Source organism: Manis javanica, chromosome 3 (genome assembly GCF_040802235.1).
Source record: "Manis javanica isolate MJ-LG chromosome 3, MJ_LKY, whole genome shotgun sequence".
Taxonomy (NCBI): Eukaryota; Metazoa; Chordata; class Mammalia; order Pholidota; family Manidae; genus Manis; species Manis javanica.
Window position 1 is genome coordinate 30235046 of NC_133158.1, and position 13904 is coordinate 30248949.

Consider the following 13904-nt stretch of genomic DNA (forward strand, 5'->3'; position numbering starts at 1 on the left):
AGATGCAAAAGTACTCAACAAAATATTAGCAAACCGAATTCAAAAATACATCAAAAGGATCATACACCATGACCAAGTGGGATTCATCCCAGGGATGCAAGGATGGTACAACATTCGAAAATCCATCAACATCATCCACCACATCAACAAAGAGAAGGACAAAAACCACATGATCAGCTCCATAGATACTGAAAAAGCATTTGACAAAATTCAACATCCATTCATGATAAAAACTCTCAACAAAATGGGTATAGAGGGCAAGTACCTCAACATAATAAAGGCCATATATGATAAACCCACAGCCAACATCATACTGGACAGTGAGAGGCTGAAAGCCTTTCCTCTGAGATCGGGAACAAGACAGGGATGCCCACTCTCCCACTGTTATTCAACATAGTACTGGAGGTCCTAGCCATGGCAATTAGACAAAACAAAGAAATACAAGGAATCCAGATTGGTAAAGAAGAAGTCAAACTGTCACTATTTGCAGATGACATGATGTTGAACATAAGAAACCCTAAAGACTCCACTCCAAAACTACTAGATCTAATATCTGAATTCAGCAAAGTTGCATGATACAAAATTAACACACAGAAATATGTGGCTTTCCTATACACTAACAATGAACTAATAGAAAGAGAAATCAGGAAAACAATTTCATTCACAATAGCATCAAAAAGAATAAAATACCTAGGAATAAACCTAACCAAGGAAGTGAAAGACCTATACCCTGAAAACTATAAGACACTCTTAAGAGAAATAAAAGAGGTCACTAACAAATAGAAACATCCCATGCTTCTGGCTATGAAGAATTAATATTGTCAAAATGGTCATCCTGCCAAAACAATATACAGATTCCATGCAATCCCTATCAAATTACCAATAGCATTCTTCAATGAACTGGAACAAATAGTTCAAAAATTCATATGGAACCATCAAAGACCCCGAATAGCCAAAGCATTCCTGAGAAGGAAGAATAAAGTGGGGGGGATCTCGCTCCCCAACTTCAAGCTCTACTACAAAGCCACAGCAATCAAGACATTTGGTACTGGCACAAGAACAGACCCACAGACCAATGGAACAGAATAGAGACTCCAAACATTAACCCAAACATATACGGTCAATTAATATATTATAAAGGAGCCATGGACATACAATGCGGAAATGACAGTCTCTTCAACAGATAGTCATGGCAAAACTGGACAGCTACATGTAAGAGAATGAAACTGGATCACTGTCTAACCCCATACACAAAAGTAAATTCAAAATGGATCAAAGACCTGAACATAAGTCGTGAAACCATAAAACTCTTAGAAAAAAACATAGGCAAAAATCTCTTGGACATAAACATGAGTGACCTCTTCTTGAACATATCTCCCTGGGCAAGGGAAACAAAAGCAAAAATGAACAAGTGGGACTATATCAAGCTGAAGCAAAGGACACCATCAATAGAACAAAAAGGTATCCCACAGTATGGGAGAATATATTCATAAATGACAGATCCGATAAACGGTTGACATCCAAAATATATAAAGAGCTCACACACCTCAACAAACAAAAAGCAAATAATCCAATTAAAAAATGGGCAGAGGAGCTGAATAGACAGTTCTCTAAAGAAGAAATTCAGATGGCCAAGAGACACAAAAGATGCTCCAAATCGCTTGTCATCAAAGAAATGCAAAATAAAACCACAATGAGATATCACCTCACACCAGTAAGTATCGCCATCATCCAAAAGACAAACAACAACAAATGTTGGTGAGGTTGTGGAGAAAGGGGAACCCTCCTACACTGCTGGTGGGAATGTAAATTAGTTCAGCCATTGTGGAAAGCAGTATGGAGGTTCCTCAAAAAGCTCAAAATAGAAATACCATTTGACCTAGGAATTCCACTTCTAGGAATTTACCCTAAGAATACAGCAGCCCGGTTTGAGAAAGACAGATGCACCCCTATGTTTATCGCAGCACTATTTACAATAGCCAAGATATGGAAGCAACCTAAGTGTCCATCAGTAGATGAATGGATACAGAAGTGGTACATATACACAATGGAATATTATTCAGCCATAAGAAGAAAACAAATCCTACCATTTGCAACAACATGGATGGAGCTAGAGGGAATTATGCTCGGTGAAATAAGCCAGGTGGAGAAAGACAAGTACCAAATGATTTCACTCATATGTGGAGTATAAGAACAAAGAAAAAACTGAAGGAGCAAAACAGCAGCAGAATCAGAACCCAAGAATGGACTAAGTTACCAAAGGGAAAGGGACTGGGGAGGATAGGTGGGAACAGAGGGATAAGGGTGGGGGGGAGAAAGGGGCCATTAATGTGGGGGGTATGGGGAGGGCTGTGCAACACAGAGATGTAGTGATTTTACAGCATCTTACTATGCTGATGGACAGTGACTGTAATGGGATTTGTGGGGGGGACTTGGTGAAGGGGGGAGTCTAGTAAACATATGTTCCTCATGTAATTGTAGATAAATGATACAAAAAATTTTTTCAAAAAAGCAAGCTAGGACCACGTTACACCTTATGTATGACTTTACAGTTTTCCAGGCTCTTCCATTTATGTCACTGCATTCTCATTCATACTTTCAAATGTGTAAGGTATGTATTATTGCTGTTTTATAATTTTTCTTCAATAAATTTTAGAGGATACACCTTGTCCAGGATTTCTCTTTTCCTAATAGCATATCCAAATTGATAGTCTTGGAAATTTTGCAATTTACCCAGGAAACAGGCAGCTAGAGATGCTGTGAAACTGACTAGAAATCACTTCACTAGCTGGAAAAGTATATGACAACCTTTCCTACCCTAAAACTAGCAGTCTGGCTTTTTTGGCCCTCAGACACTAGTTTGATGGTGCAGGTTCTGCTTAGCAGAGGACACCCTGAAAAAGAAAATGCATGATTGTCCAAATGGAGTTGGCCATTTGCTTTGAAACTACACTGATAATTCATCACCCAGAGCTGAAAAAGCCTCCATAATTTACTGTGAGGTTCAGAAATAAAGGGGGTTGCCAAGGTTCTTAATATACCCTGTGCTGAAGATTGATAAAGGAAACAGCTTGAAGAAAAGCATAATTATTGAAAGAGATGGTGTTCGCCTACAACTTTTATCTGCTTCTACTATAAAACTTAAAACCTGGCAGAGATTTCATTTGGAATATTTCTTAAATCCCCCTAAAAGCACACACACCAGTAATGATAGGAAAAATTTGGGGAACTTTACAGGTAAACGTATCCCCATGAGCCCCTAAAGGAAAAGTAGATGGAAATAAACTACCAAAAGCCACAAAACCTGCTTGGTATCACTTGTTTCAGACGAAGCAACTAGGCATCTGATGGATCTCAGAACTCCAAAATAACAAGTACTCACAAGGCAATTTGAAAACAACAGCCAAAACTGGCAGGGTTTTGCAGTGAGTACAAAGGATGCTTGGTCAGGTCTGAAGGGGCTGGAACAGTCTTGGCCCAAGAAAATTCTAATCCACAAAGCACCCAGGACAAAGCTCCACATTGCAAAGAAACAGAATCCACATTGAGCAAACAATTTTTAAAAAATGGGGGGAGGGAGGATCACATTAAACATTTTGAGTAGAGTACAACTAGGATTGCCCCATTAAATCCAGAGTGTACTGTCCTTGATCACAAAGTTAAGCCTACTCTGCTGGATTTAAACAGCTACCTGCACAGTCCATATTTTAGGATCTTAAAAACAAAAGTACTGTAGAACCTTGAAACCAGAAAGACAAATCATTCCTCCCTTCTAAAGGTGCAGAAAAACTAACTCATAGAACTGTGGGTAACAGAATGGGTCAAAGTTCTGAGAAAACCAGGAGCAGACTAATAACCCCACAGACAAAGCATGCTGCAGACATGCAGATAAACACTTAAAAAATGACAAAAATCTCCAAAACAAGGAATAGAGGGTAACTTTCTAAAATCAGCACAGAAAAGCCATGAAAAACCTAATGATTAACATCATACTTAATGATAGACACTTGCCCACTAAGATCAGGAACCAAGTCCAAGGATGGCCCACTCACCACTCTCACACTGTCCTGGAAGTCCTAGCTAATTCAATAGAACAAGAAAAGGAAACAAAAGGTATACAAATTGTGGAGGATAAAATAAAACTGTTCAAGGGTGTCATGATTGCAGCAAATATGAGATTGCAGCAAATATGAAAGACTCAAAACCCCTCCCCTCAGCAAAAAAACTTGTAGCACTAAGAAATGATTATATAGAAAGGTTGAAGGATACAAACAACATAAAATGTCAGTTGCTTTCCTGTATAGCAACAGCAAACAATTGGAATATAAAAATTAAAACATGATAACATAGATTAGCCCCAAAAATGAAGTAGGTATAAACCTAACAATATGTATAAGATCAAATATGGGGAAAATTACAAAATTCTGATGAAAGAAATCAAACAACTAAATAGAGGGATATTTATTCCATGTCATGGATAGGAAGCCTTAATGTTAGGATGTCAGTTCTCAGCTTAATCTATAGATATGTAATCCCAACCAAAATCCCAGCAAGTTATTTTGTGGGTACCAGCAAACTGATTCTAAATTTATGTGGAGAGGCAAAAGCCCCCAAGAGAGCCAACACAATTGAAAGAAAAGAACCAAGTCAGAGGACTAACACCATCTGAGTTCAAGACTTACTATAAAGATACAGTGGTACTGAAATAAAAATAGACAAATACATCAATGGACTAGAACAAAACACACAGAAATAGGTCCACAGAAGTATATTTGACAAGCATAGCCATCCAGTGGAGAAAAGGTGATCTTTTCAACAAATGGTACTGGACAACTGGGCATTTCCATGCAAAAAAGAAAAACCTAGTCACAGACCCTACACATTTCACGTGTGCATGCATGCACACACACACACACACACACACACACACACACACACACACACACACAATGGACAATGGATCAGGAACCTAATATAAATGCAAAACTTTTAAACAATGTAGGAGAAAATGTAGAAAACCTTAGGTTTGACAGTGACTTTTTAGATACAACACCAAAGCCACCATCCACTAAAGAAATAATTGGTATGCTGGACTTGATTTAAAATTAACTTCTGCTCTTCAAAAGACATTAATTATCAAGAGAAGAAGACAAGCCACAGATCAGAAAATACTTGCAAAAGACATCTGATAAAGGACTGTTAACAAGAACTCTTAAAACTCAACCATAAGAAAACAATGTAAAGCACTCTACAGATTCAGTGAAATCCTCATGAAAAAAATTCTACTGGCATTTTTCAGAAATAGAAAACAAAATCCAAAAATTTGTATGGAACCACAAAACACCCCAGAGAGTCAAAGCAATCTTGAGATAAGCTGAAGGCATCACACTTGTGGTTTCAAACTATATTATAAAGCTAGAGTAATTAAAACAGTATGGTATTGGCATAAAAAACACATATACATCAATGGAACAGAGAGCCCAGAAATAGCCCCATGCATATATGGTCAACTAATTTAGAATAGAGGAACCAAGAATATATATTGGGCAAAGGATTTTCTCTTCAATAAATGGTGTTGGGAAAACTGGACAGTGACATATCAAAGAATGAAGCTGGACCAATATCTTACACAATACACAAAACTTAACATGAATTAAAGGCTTCAAAGTGGACCTGAAACCATAAAATTTGTAGAAGAAAACATAGACAATAAGCATCTTGACATTGGTCTCAGGGACAGTTTTTTGGATCTGACATCAAAACCAAAGACAACAGCAGTGAACATAAACAAGTGCAACTCCATCAAAATGAAAAGCTTCTGCACAGCAAAGGAAACCAACAAAATGAAAAGGCAACCTATGGAATGGAAAGAAATGTTTGCAAATGATTTATCTGATAGTGGGTTAATATCCAAAATACAAAAACAACTGCTACAAGTCAATAGCAAAAACAAATTAAAAAATGGGCAGCAGACCTGAATAGACATTTTCCAAAGAAGACATACACATGGCCAAATGGGCACATGAGAAGATCCTCAACATCACTAACCATCAGAGAAATTAAATCAAAACCACAATGATATACCACCTCACACCAGTCAAAATGGCCAGTATCCAGAAGTCAACACTGTTGGTGAGGATGTAGAGAAAAAAGGAAGCTTTGTGCACTCTTAGCAGAAATGTAAACTGGTGTAGCCACTATGGAAAACAGTATGGAGGTTCCTCAAAAAATTAAAACTACAACTACTAATATGATCAAGCAATTCCACTTCTGGGTATTTACCTGAAGGAAACAAAAACACAACAAAATATATGCACTCTCATGTTCATGGCAGTATTATTTACAGTTGCCAAGAAATAAAAGCAACCAAAGTGTCCGTTGATAGATGAATGGAATGGGGGGGAGTGGAATAAACACTAATCAGACATAAAGAAGGAAATCCTGCCATTTGCAACAATGGATAGACCTTGAGGGCATTATACTAAGTGAAATAAGTAAGAGAAAGACAAATATCATATTCTCACTAATAAGTGGAATTAAAAAAGAAAAACCAAACTCATGGAGGGCAGATTGGTGGTTGTCAGGTGGGACGTTGTCAGAGATGGGAGGACGGGTGAGCAAAATTGGTGAAGGTGATCAAAGGGTCAAACTTGCAGTTAGAATTCCTAGGGATATAATGTACAGCATGGTAACTATAGTTAACAATACTGCATATTGTGTATTTGCAAGTTGCTAAATGAATAACTCTTAAAAGTTCTCATTACAAGAAAAAATGTTTAAATGTGTGGTGGTGGATGTTAACTAGACACTGTGATCATTTCACAAAACATATTGAATCGTACACCTGAAATTAACATAATGTTATACATCCATTATATCAGTTTTTTTAAAACCATTGAGGGGAACAATGTAACAATAGACATACATAGCCTTCATGTTTTAGGTCCAACCTACACTTCTAGCCTTTTTCCCTCTTTAAATCTATTATGTCAGCCAGTGTGACTGTAATTTCCTAAAGGTCAGGATTTTATTGTTCTCCACAAATTCTCAAATAGAGGATGTGCTTAATTCTTTCAGAAATTAATAAAAGAGATATGAGAAGAGAGAACCTTTTGGAGAAATAAAAGGATTTTCCTAATTTTTTAGAAGATGCAATAACATTGAGGTCATAAAGTACAAGTTAAGGAAAATTTCTACCTGAAGAAACTTAGAAAACAGAAATGGCGGTGTGGAAAAGTAATAGTGTTTAATTTACTAATGAAAAGTTTAGCATACCAAAAGGGTTTTTAAAGCCTCTACCTAAAGATATGCATACATTTTAAGGTCCAATGGTAGGCCCCACTGGAAGGTAGAGAGCCTACTAGAGCTCTTCAGTTCAAATAAAAGCTTCAGTTGTAGTTAGCGCAGGATGTGTTCGTATCATATCCTTGGCAAAAAGGGAAAAGAAAACAACCTGTTTAAAAAATGGACAGGAGATCTGAACAGACACTTCATATACTGATGTCAAATAAATATATAAAAATATGCTCTAATTTACATGTCATTAGGGAATTGCAAATTAAAACAAAAATGAGATTCATTACATGGCCAAAGTCCAAAACACTACAATACCAAATGTGATGAGGATGTGGACCAACAGGAACGTTTGTTCATTGCTGGTTGAAATGCAAAATGGCACAGCCACTTTGGAAGATAATTTGGCAGTTTCTTACAAAAGTAAACATACTCTTACAATACAATACAGCAATTATGCTCCTTGATATTTATCCAAAGGAGTTGAAAACATATGTCCACCCAAAAACCTGTACATGGATGCTTACAGCAGTTTTATTGATAATTGCCAAGACTTGGAAGCAACCAAGTTATCCTTCAGTGGGTGAATGAATAAATAAATAGGTGCATCCAGAAGAGGGAATATCCTTTAGTGCTAAAATGAAATGGAGCTACCAAAGCCATGGACAAAACAATAAGGAACATTTAATATATATTACTGGTAGCAAAAGAAGCCAGTCTGAAAAGGCTACATACTGTATGATCCCAATTATATGACATTCTAGAAAATTCAAAACTCTGGAGACAGTAAAAGATCATGGGTTGCCAGGGGGTGGGGGCAGGGAAGAATGGATGTGCAGAGTACAGGATTTTTAGGGTAATGAAATGATTTTGCATGATGCTGTAGTAGCAAATACTTGTCATTACACATTTACCCAAACCCATAAAATGTACAACACTAGGAGTGACCCTTAATGTAAACTATGGACTTTGGGTAAAAATGATGTGTCAATGTAGGTTTGTTCATCATTTGTAAGAAATGTATGACTCTAGTGAGCAGTGTTGATAATGTGGGAAAGCTAGTATGTAGAGCCAGGAAGTGTATGGGAAATCTCTGTACCTTCTGCTCAATTTTGCTGTGAACCCAAAACAGCTCTAAAAAGTGACAAGTATAGAGATCAAGCAAAAAACACAACATGAGTATAATAGGGGTTCTCCAAGACCAAAAAAAAAAAAAGTAAGGGAACAACACAGAGAAAATTATAATTCAAGAAAACTTTCATGAATTATTTTAAAGTACATTGAAAGAGCATATTGCATACTAGCTAATTCAACACGGAATAATCAAAGCAATCTAGTAAAATTGTTGGAGTTTAAAGAAAAGGAAAAGATCTTGGGTACCTAGGCCCCCCAAAAAGTTGCTTATAATGGAAAGACAACAAAACTATATCACTTGTTGCACAGCAACACTTTATGGCAAAAGAAAATGGAATAATGTACTTAAAATACTTAGACTATGAGCTAGGAGTTTCATACTAAGTCAACGGCCTTTCAAGGGTAATAAAGCAAACTCACCATCAGGCAGGAACTCGGGGAATTTTGTTTGTTGACTCTTTCTTAGGAATATGTTAGAAACTGAGCTTCAGACACCCAAATGTCTTGAGAAACATCATAAAAATCTGGTAGTGAGTTAATTATATACAGTTAGCTACATGTACAACTAAGACTAAATGAAGGATACAAGCAGAGAGTGTAATATAAAATGGTCTATGTGACCTAGGCAATATAGATAGGGAGCAACTATAAAAAATGAGCAGAAAAGAGTATGTTTTTGGTGATGATACTGGTGGTAGTGTATCTGAGGCTTTTAATGTGAGATAAAGCAAATGAATTCAGTGTGTTTGAGACCCAGGATTCTCAGTGTAAGGATAAAAGGAGTTAGAGGTGTTAAGATAGATACTAAGCCAAAATCTAGCATGTATCAGTATTAAATTCGTGAGATATTTTAGATTAGACACAATTACATAATTACATATATATATATATATGGAAATTTTGTGTGTCCATGTCTTACCTTTGTCAACTGGAAAGGCTTAGAAACAGGACTTCTTAGAGAAATGGCTGGGTTTGGTCTGAGGGAGGAAATATCCAAGGTCAGCCTGGAACATCCCACCACACCAGAAAGCAAGGACACTATGGATGATATGAGGGTTAGATTTAAAAAGATTCACACCAACCTAAAGAGGCTTCCGATGACCAACAATGGGACATCATAAGCATTAATTAGGTTAATAAATGTAACAGAACCAAGTATATCAAACATGTTTAAATCCATGAATTCATAACATAATAATCATTAACCTCTGAATAGTGTTAGGGAACCAACTCAGTCTTTGAAAAATGGTATAAGGGAGGATTCCAGCATTTCTCTGGCTTTTCCTGTACAAGTTACAAATTGTACTGCTGACTAACTGGATTGTAAATGATGGTATTCCTCTTTATAGATGCGTTCTCACAAATAACTGAAGAGAGAATAATAGAAATAGATCATCACTACTTTGCAACCCCTAGCAACAAAAACAGCTAGACAGGATCTCTCTCTTGATAAAAGCAATTATGAAGCAGTCATTAAATTGTGAAAACTCACACTCAAATCTGAGTAAGATCCAATTACCAATCTGGAAATAGAGGACAGAGGGATTTGTTCAACTACACCACAAGAATGAAGCCAGCAAAATTTCAGCTGTGGAATGCTACATAACAAATGGTCCCATTCCTTCAACAAATTGCAAGGATTGATAAAAAAACGAAGTGGAGAAAGATACCAAAAGTAAAAGGTAACCTATTTTATTTTAAAATGCTCACTTGTGTGAAAAAATTATATATAAAAGTTAGGAAGTAATTACCACAAAAATCAAGACTGTTACTCTTAGGAGGGAAGGAAGGGGATAATGTTGGGGAGCACAGGAAGGGTTTCTGTGGCAGCTAGCAAGGTGCCCTCTTTGGTAGTGGTTAGAAGGGTATTTTACAATAATTCACCTACCTGTACATTTGTTTTACACTGCAGCATGTTTAACAAAACAGCAGAATCTCACAAGACTAGCCACTTTAAACCAGCAGGTAACCCTGCTACCAACTGGCCTGAGTTGATTTGAGCCCAGGGCCTGTATCTGATTTACTTCTGTATTTCTAGGCAGTGCCTCACCAGAATAGGTATTCAATGTTTTGTTGAATGAGTAAAATGCAGCTGAAGAAGCCTCTGATCCACTCAGATTGCATTGCTGCATCTGCTTTGCCACCTAAATGAGCTTTCCAGCACCTCCAGATCTGTTGGGGTGCCAGCAGCCCCCATCGCCCATACTTTTGTCCTTACTAAGTGGACTCGCATGGAGTTCCACACTAGAGCTCTGAGTCCAGCGGGTAACACCAACTTCACATTCACGTGACCCTTCATCATTTGTCAAAATGAGAGTCCTCTGTGTCCTCTGGCTTGCCAGTGCTCTTTTACTCTCTTTCTCTGTCCCATCCTTCTCTCCTGACCTTTCTGCTGTGCTCTCTGGGTGACTCTTTTCTTTGGTGGACAAACCCCCGCATCCGCCATCACGTCTGTCAGCTTGCATCTCAGAACACACCTGCTGTGCAGCCCTGCTAAGTGGAGGCAGTTCTTCGCACATCCTGGTGCACAGAGCTTCTCCCCAAATATTTTCAGATCAGCACACGCTATTCCTCAAACAGAAATTCCTGCTCCGCAGGTCATTTCCCTTTTAGCCCTTTTTGTTGCTCTCATCTTTTAACTTGGCAGCCATTCTCTGATTCTCGGATTCTTGAACAATTTTTTTTTGCAAAAATAAAACATTTAATATTTATAGGCATTTTAACATGTAAAAATGTTACATTAGTATCTGATTTGAAATACAATATTTTTAAGTAATGGGGACTTGAAATGGATATTTCGGAGGTCCTAGATATCTGCAGTTGAGTGTTCTTTTGCTATCTATTTTATTTCACTTTCTTCATCTGTATATCAATAAATGTGTGCTCGTGGGCTGGGAAAACCAGCCCTTGTTGGGCAGTTTTCAGTTCAAGAAGACAAGTGGATCACAGCATTTAATTCTCTCCTAAGACCTCACTAAGATAATGGAAAGGGAATTTTTTTTTTGAGAGGGCATCTCTCATATTTATTGATCAAATGGTTGTTAACAACAATAAAATTCTGTATAGGGGGGTCAATGCTCAATGCACAATCATTAATCCATCTCAAGCCTAATTCTCGTCAGTCTCCAATCTTCTGATACATAGTGAATAAGGTCTTACATGGTGAACAGTACAAGGGCAGTCATTACAGAAACTTTCGGTTTTGATCACACATCATGAACTATAAACAATCAGGTCAAATATGAATATTTGTTTGATTTTTATACTTGATTTATATGTGGATCCACATTTCTCCCTTTATTATTATTATTATTTTTATTTTTAATAAAATGCTGAAGTGGTAGGTAGATGCAAGATAAAGGTAGAAAACATAGTTTAGTGTTGTAAGAGAGCAATTGTAGATGATCAGGTGTGTGCCTGTAGACTATGTGCTAATCCGAGCTAGACAAGGGCAATAAAACATCCACGGATGCAGAAGCTTTCTCTCAAAACGGGGGGGGGGGAGGTGTGAGGTTCTAAGCTTCACCACTGTTGTTCCCCAATTTCTCACCTGATGGCCCCCCTGCAACTGTGCCTGTCTTAGGTTGTTCCTCCCTTGAGGAATCTTACCCGTCTCTGGCTAACTAGTCATCTTCCGGGGCCATACAGGGAAATGTAAAGTTGGTAAGTGAGAGAGAAGCCATATTGTTTGAAAAGGTTAGCTTTTTACTTTGCAGATTTATGCCCTGTGGCTTCTATGCCCAGCACTTGTCTCGAGGTATCTTTACCACCTGGAGGAATTATGATACTCGGTAAATTCGATATGAGGCACGAATTCTATTTAAGGGTTGTAATTAGGAAGGAAGAAGAAAAGCTATAGAGGTAGCATATGGAAGAAAACATGGGAGGATTGATTATTTCTTTGACATATCTTCTTGTAGAGTACCTTAAGCATGTATAGGTTTTAAACTGATAACTACCTTATGCACACATATTAACATAATAGGAATACGGTGACATAAACTAAGCAAATCTATAATTACCAGCCATCTCCAGTGAAGCCAAGAAAACCATTTAGGCACCCTAAGGCATTTGTGAAAATTTGTCTATGATATGATGGATATTGTCCAACTGTACTTGAACAGTCTGAGAGAAATCAGACAAATTAAAACAACCCATTCCTGGGAACTGTTCACATCCCATATGTTCTTTTAACAGTAGATAGTCTATAGTCGTAAGATTTTGGAGCGCTACACCTTGCACCCCTCCCAACTCCTGGTTGAGTTCCAACAGTACAGATCCGGTCAAATTCGTTGTCTCACTGTATGCACATGTCAGCCTAGAGATCTCCCTCCTCATTCCAATGGCAAGTCCAGGAAACGGTGGGGTGGACGAAGCTACAACCGCAGCATCGCCCGGATCCCTGTGGAGGCTTTTTGATGATCATCCCCCGGCATGAGTCCTCCAGAGAGTGCTGATGCCGGAAGCTCCTCCTCATATCGTATCTTAGTTCATTTTCTGAGTAGCCAAGCTAGGCCTTGATCTTCTGCATAAAAACAAACAGACCCTTTGCCCACACTTTGACTTGCCCTCTATACCACTGTGTAGAACTCATTGGAGGTCAGCACACAGGAACTGCTTTTTTTTTCTAATTAATTAATTTTTTTTAATTTTTATTAAGAGAAAGGAATATTATCAGAAAAGAGTACCTCCATAGCTGATCATCTGACACCCTTTAAGTGATCAACATTAAGGATATTTAAAGCATGCTTTAATCTTTGATTTACCAATAGTTTTATCCTATCAAGGAGTAATCCCCCTTTTCTTTCTTTCTTTCTTTTTTTTTTTTTTTTTTTTATTCTTGAACAATTTTAACTCATCTTCTCCACCCCAGTTGCTGCCATTATCCTCTCCTTTTGGGTGGACATCCTGACCAAGGTGCTTCACATCTCAGTCTTCAAGAATTACTCAGTATTCAGGTTAAAAACACTCTGTTTCTAACCACCATCTCCTATCCTTCCAACTCTTTCACTTATGTTTTAGCCCCTCAATTCTTCCATTTTGTCCATCTGTCCCATTCCAGATTCTTCTTTTTCTGTATACATCCTAGATTTCAGGTGGGTCTGAAACACTCTTGCAGGACACTTGGCTTACCTTGCACCTACCCTTCAATCTGAAGTCAGCCTCCTCTGGCCTGCCAGGTCCGTTGGCCCCACCACAAATTCACGTTGTCCACAATCCTTTTATCTGTCCTTCAGCAGCTCCTTGAACTGCAAACCCCCTGCTCATTCCCTTCTCTCCCAGCAGACAGCCTTGTTTCTGCTTCACTGAGATAATGGATGCCACCAGGCAAGAGCTCCCTGAATCTTCCACTTCCTTCTACCCCCCAAAATAGAGGTTTCCTTGACTCTTCCATTAGCCATTCTCTCTTTACACTTTTAGTGGCCATGACCAGTGAACATTCAAAACTTTTCATTTATAAAGTGAGACTCCACATT